Genomic DNA, 6,936 nt, shown 5'->3' with positions numbered 1-6,936 from the left:
ACAATGTTAGTAAGCTACTATACATACAAGAAGTGAGCTGCATGGACCATTACTTTAACTGTATTGTGCTGAATAAACTAGCCCTATTTGGTTACTTATCGATATGTTGATGTTTTAATGATATTTTGTTTATTTCGAAGATTGACAGCCTGTATTCAAAAGTAAACATCCTTATAAAATTGATACTTTATGGCATATCACGAACTTTTGTAATTAGCGATTTTTAATACCCCGCTAGGGACAATTGACTTTCAGATTTTTTGTAAGCAAGCTAAAATTTTAAAACCATTGTTAGGTAATCGTTCTTTGGTGTAAATATGTCGTTATTTAGTGATGCAGTAAGCAAGCCTTGAAAGACATAAGGTGAATTCTAGGGATTAGCGTAGCATATGTCCCATTTCATGATTAGGGACTGCTATTTACAATCTAATTAGTTCACAATCAGTTTACAATCTAATCAGTTTACAATTTAATTAGTTCAGAATTATATTGATTTATTGTGAAATTTAGTTTAGGGCCTATAAGAAAAAAAAATTTTGCACCTGAACTCAAGGTTTTAGTGACACTATAAACTCCATTGTTCTGAAACCGTTAAAAGATACTTATTCATTTATTTGAATTACATCTTGGCAGAAACTTGACGCTAGCCGATAGTGCGCCTCTAGTCTCACAGGCCGCGATGCCTCTCCGACGCCTCTGAAAGCCGTGTGCCACGAACATGCCCGCGCGTGCAACATGGTGCAACGAGTGTGAGTGCACCGAACGACCTGCAGCTAGCACCGGGTAACCTAATTTTTTTTTCCCCTAACCTAACTAAAACTAAGTGTATTTTGGAGGGGTCCGGGTTAGGGAGGGACCTAGGTGCGTCTCAGGCCGAAGCCTATACGCCTAGTCATGATGGGATTAGCCATGCAGGGAGAGGGTCGCATGCATCATGTGCTAGGAGGGGATTGGCCAGCCATGCCAACGATTGGCGCCATGACTAACTCCCCTCACTCTTAAATCTAGACTATAACTAGAGATAGGTTGGGCCCAGGTAAAACCTGCATAGACACAGGGAAAACCCTGGGCACAGTCAAGTGGGATGCAAATTGGCATGCATTACGTGTAGGAATTTACAGGAGACAGAGGATGGTCTGGATGAAGTGTTGGACAGAGTAGAAAAGAGTCTGCCATGCGGGGGTTGGGCACTTGGACTCGTGGTCCGCTTTGCTAATTGCCCAGTACTGGATTTAGTGACCAGGGATGCAAGCGCCCCTGGTGGTGAGTGGTTGCACTGACCACTCACTCCGCCGCCAGTCAGCACCTAAAAAACTAAGAAACTAAGACAGAAACAGATAAATGACTTACAAACTAGGCATTTCGTTACGAAATATGCAAACACCCAACTCAAGGATGGACGTGCAGTGCTTAAGATAAAACTAAAATAATAACTATAAATATATTTTTTTTATTATTATTTTTTTTAGACACATAAAAAAAATCCAAAAAAGTTCCGAACATGCACGAACACATACGAACAGACGTGCGCGAAAAGCGCGGGTTTTTAGTTGAACAATGTCGGCGATAACAGATCAATTAGAAAATTGCGTTTTTAATGAAAGTGAACATACCATATCCGGATACATGAATTCTGAAACAAAATATAATAATTTTTTGGATTGGCTTAAAAATGGATATTTTTTTTCTGTAGAGACAGTAGAGTGCATGTCAAAGCAGGTAATAAATATTTCTGTTTGAAATAAGTGATTTGATCATAGTTTATATTATGATGTACTTTGTTTATGTAGTATGAGCTGGAAAAAATATATATTTTTTAGATATTTATGAGGCTCATTTCTAGAATGCGATACAAGGGCGCAGTAGCGTAGATAGGATTTCTATTTGGTGGGGGGTGAGCACATTTAGTTATTCACCCAACCCTTCCAATAAAGCGGGTGGTCCGGTGGCCCTCCCCTGGAAAAAAAAAGATTTCAAGGTCTAAATAGGTGCTATTTAAGCCTTTTTCATGCCACAATTCAGAATATATAACTGGCAGAAAATACTATATTTTTGTAAGAAATTTGGTTTGTGTGAACAATTTAATAATTATTTAAATGGCCTTCGAAGCTCTTATGCAAACTGCTTGCCAATTGAAACAATCAAATTGAAATGCAGTACATATCTTGGAATTTAGTTTACCGTCAAAAACTGAATGCTAGAACTTGACTGCTTCAAACTGCATTGTTGTAAGGACCAAACGGGTGTCACCCTGGTCGACCGAGGAAGGCGTTTTACGGCCATGAGTAATGGGGGTTTTCAGCCTGAATACCCGACCTTAGCCCTCTCTGTGCGGGAAGGGAAGCCTCTGCCCTTTGTTAGGGTGAATCGTACCTTAGCTTGACCGACCTTACAGACATCTACTTCAAGAGTTTTACACGTTGCAGTGGCCAGTGTTTTTAGGTAGTGAATTCGACATTTTTCCCTTTTTTTGGGGGGGGGGGGCTACCCCTCTGGGCCTCCCCCCTTGCTTAGCCACTGCAAGGGCGCCCATACCTATGGGCAGGGGAGGGCCGTGTCCCCCCCCCCCCCCCCGCATCTTTCAGGAAAAGGAATAAAATTAGATGTTTTTGAGTATTTTTGCCAAATTTTGAGTAATTTTAGGAATTTGTTTAGATATTTTTGAAGGTCTGCCCCCTCCCCTTATGAACAATCATATGGTCTTGCCCCCCCCCCCCCCAAAAAAACTTTCATATGGGCGCCCTTCATACAATACCATACATTTGTAGTTCAGGTTTATTTCCTAAGTTAGGAATGCACTCGTTTAAATATTGAAAACAAAGTGAAAAGTTGGTTAAGTTAGATCAGCTACATTAAAGAAAAACTACTGAAGCATGGGTGATTGGTTAGGTTAAGTAGGTTCATTACAAATTGTCCAATATTGCATTATAGTGACGTCGTCCAGGGCTACGCCCATCTGAGCCCGATGTGCCACCACCTCCCTCCCCTCCTGTTAATCCTCCCGGCTGACGTGTTTTAAATAGCGCGCCGCCGCAAGAGGGCGCTGTAGAATCAGTGCTTCGCTCCCCAAGATATAATAATACTGTGCAAATCTTTTGTTTTGTTGCCCAAGTGCCATAAGTTTTTATATTAAAATTTATTGTAATTTTTATGCATTTCAATCACTAACCACGTGCGCGGCACGACGGGAGACAGGGTAACTGTTCAGGGCGCTTGGCGCCAAACGTCCCCCCCCCCCCCCTCTCCACCCCGCTACCTCTGCGGCCATTGCTCGCGCAGTCGCTTCCCGTCGCTACCTGAAGAAAGACGCTCCGTTCCGGCTCTCCGAGGACTTCGCCTTTGTGTGTCTATCGAGGTGGTTGGACCACAGCTGTGCCTGTCGTGCCGCGAGGCGTTTTCATAAAGCCATTGTGTTTGCGTGCTTCGAGTGTTGTTTGTCGGTGTGTGGGGCGCCCTGAGATCCCACTGCGTGGTTAGGGTAATTGCAAAAGGGGGAAACGAGTCACGCCGCCACACGGGCTACGTCACGCCTGAGACAGAGTCTTCTCGCCGGGTCTGTGCCCCCTAGACACGGTGGCGCCCACTAAAAGTACGTTGTAAATACTACCGAATCCCCCGACCTTGTCAATAGAGTAGTCACAAACTTTATTTACTTTAATCAAGAGTAGTGCAAAACATTGGCATTAAAATTGTATATCTGACAACGCAGGGCAATATTAAAATGTAACTTCCACTAAGGAGGAACTTAAATCTCAGACCCTTAAAATTGGCAGTAAAATTTTTTTCCCCAAGTCTCCTGACTTTAAATGTATAGGTATTTGTATCTCTTATGGAAATGAATTGAGCATAAAGAGGGGGGAGGGGGGGGGGGAACCTTGCCACTGGATGGAAGCCCAATTGCAGGTGTATCAAATAAAATAAAATAAAAATTCAAATGTATTCCAAGATGCTACAAAATCAGAACAGATGGTGCTTATTAATAAATGAGAAGATGTCAGATTAGCTGCAATGCACTGCATGTACCAATTTTTTATTTTGTCATAATAATGCATGACAAATACAATTAATTATTTGTATTAATTTATTACAGATATCAAGAATGGAACCCAAAGGGGTTTTTTTTTTTTTTCAATATACTGATGGTGTTAATGGCATCAAAATTGATTATTTTGGAGAGCCATTTTCAGTGGAGAAGAGGGTAGCCTTACAATGTGCTCAAGGTCCACAATATTATCGTTCCAAGAAGACTTCTGCTCAACTGGTAAGTTGTATGCCTTTATGTATATTTGTCGACTCTTTAGCTGGTTTTATAAAGCAATTCTATAAGCATGATTCTAAAGTGTAGGCATTCCAGCTATGTTTTGGTATCTAGGTTAGTTTAATTTTAGAAAGAAAAGAAGTTACAACATGAAAAAAATTGTTTTATCTCATATATGTTTTCTATTGGATTGAATTGTGAGCAATTATTGACAAAAAATATTGTTAGAAGTTAATTCCAATATCATCTGTTTTGCTAGAATGCACTTTCAATTGCTATAGATACCTTAGCTATATTCTTGTTAATCTATTGCAGTACTCGGTACATACCAGTTCATCATATTAAATGTGTAGAATTTCTAAGGATACCCATCTTATTTAATTTTTTGTTTGTATTCTGTTACAATAAATGAAGGTATTTCAGTGTGTGTGTATGTATGTACACACACATATATATATGTGTTAATTTAGTTACCTACATAAAATTCACATATACATAATAAAATATCACAGATTTAACTAATTTGTTACACAAATTAGGTCTCACATAAATTGCTAGAACATGAACCTGAACTATCATTCAAAAATTGCAAAGGTAAAAGTTCCATAGCATGTATCGAAGTTTATTCCTTGATCGTGATGTCATGATCTTATACATTCGGATCCTGTGGTACATGATGCTTGCTTTTGTAATTTAGTACGTCAAAAGATCCTGGACATAACACAATCTTGTAATATAGAAATTATGATCATAATTTGAACACAAATACATATTCTTGTTTATTCAACGTAATATCATTATTCACTGTTGTATAAAACCTTTTTTATGTGCAGGATCTTTTCACGTACTAACAGGAATAAAACCTTTTTTATGTGCAGGATCTTTTCACGTACTAACAGGAAGCATCATCAACCTATATTTACAGGATTATGCCATCAGGATCAAGGGATAAACTTGGATACATGATACAGAATAATTGCCATTACAAAATTTACTATAACTATGTGACTGTTTTTGAACAGGTATAGTGTTGACGTCGTCCGGCCGAAGGCCACCCTAAAGCCCGACCTGCAACCGCCAGTATCCGACCCCGCTAACGGAACGCACCCCTAGCCATGGCCCACCCGAGTCAGGCGAGCGCCGCGGAACTTAGGTATTTCCATAGAGAATCTGTTTTGCAACATAAAATGTCAGGCAGGCTTAGCGAGCATTTTTTTCATTGAGGAGTCAGTTTGTAAACATTGTCAATATGTTTGGTTTAGTATTAATCATTCAGTGTATCCCGTTTCAGTAACAAGCTACCAGGTGAACCAGGCTTAGGGATCAGGATGCAAGGTCGGTGTAGCGGAGGTGCAGAACTGCACTATTGAAGGAAGGAGAAATTACACTTGGAGAAGAATGAAAATGATGTGTTGATATGAAAATAACAAATTGTGCTACACACTGGCCCCTTGCTCGAGTTATCATTCGTTAAAGAATATATAACATAAATAAATAAGAATCACCACATTCCATTTTATTTACATATTCTGTAATGGTTTCGTACTTTTATAGTATTGTCATCTCAAGTGTTTCCAAATCAGTAGTACAGTATCTCTAACACTTGTAATAATTCATATTGGCTTGTTACATATTGTTACGCATAATCGTGAGAAAAAAACTGTACAAGAGTTTTATTTATTTTTTCACAAAAATTAATTATTAAAATAAGTAACAAATTTATATTCAAAATGTTTTAAATATTATTTGTAAATTTAACTAAGTATACTGCCAAGAAATATTTAAGGACATGTACGTATGTTTACCTGCTATTTTAAGTCTACCAAGATTTTACAGCCGTCTGCCTGGCAGAAAAAAAAGAGAAGATGCTAATTGTCACTACAGTTGTTGATTGATGATTTAAAAGTAATATCAGTACAAATTCAATACTCTTAAAGAAATTATAAGACTTTACTAAATTTATTTGAAACATTTAAAGAGCTACTAGAACTTTAAAAACAAAGCCAAAGAAAGGTAGGTACCAAAGTTGTTTACTTATGTATGAAAAATAAATCGCTCATTATATTTAAATAATTTTACTTATGACCTTAATCCAGAGTGATCTGTTAATTTTTTAGTTATTAATTTTGATGATAAATGATAAAAAAAATAGGGTAGAGGACCATTATTAAAGTATGTTAAATGCTGTTATGTTGCTTTCTTTCAAACCATCTAAAGTTCTGGATTTCCACTGTAGACCCAGTTTTGTAAAAGAATCTGAATTGTTTATGACTTTTATAAATGATATTAGTTCCAATATATTTCTTTGTATATAGTGCACTATAATTCAAAACATATTGTACATCATAATGAGATACATTCAATAAATTAAGTAATACAGAAAAAAAAATATTTTGTCACTAATTTTTACCATGCCTCTATCCATTTCCCTGAGAAGTTATACATACATCCCCTGATAGACAGTAGTTGTGGAATAACATAGTGTGATATGTATTACATACAAGGGAAGAAACTGCCTGAATGGTAATATTTGTGTATTCCTCTCTGGAAGAAATTATCTCAACATATGCAGTAATCTATGCGAAACAATTTCTACCTATGTCAGTTTAGTTTCTATGTAATCTAAATTGCAATTGTGTTCAGAAGATAATTATCACAATGAAATGAAAATTAAGTGA

At 37.7% G+C, this 6,936-nt stretch overlaps 1 long non-coding RNA gene across 2 annotated transcripts; it reads left to right on the top strand.

The window, feature by feature from the left end:
* The first annotated feature begins 204 nt into the window (after positions 1-204).
* On the top strand, positions 205-5,925 carry LOC134529866 (uncharacterized). 2 transcript variants are annotated; one of them, XR_010074724.1, is made up of 4 exons: positions 205-783; positions 4,091-4,261; positions 5,281-5,411; positions 5,550-5,925. It is a non-coding gene; the product is annotated as an uncharacterized LOC134529866 (long non-coding RNA). The 2 variants fall into 2 exon arrangements; XR_010074723.1 differs by lacking the exon at positions 205-783 and adding an exon at positions 3,268-3,589.
* The last annotated feature ends 1,011 nt before the right edge of the window (positions 5,926-6,936 follow it).

The sequence above is a fragment of the Bacillus rossius genome, chromosome 2 (genome assembly GCF_032445375.1).
Source record: "Bacillus rossius redtenbacheri isolate Brsri chromosome 2, Brsri_v3, whole genome shotgun sequence".
Classification (NCBI taxonomy): Eukaryota; Metazoa; Arthropoda; class Insecta; order Phasmatodea; family Bacillidae; genus Bacillus; species Bacillus rossius.
This window is presented reverse-complemented; position numbering and strand designations above follow the sequence as displayed.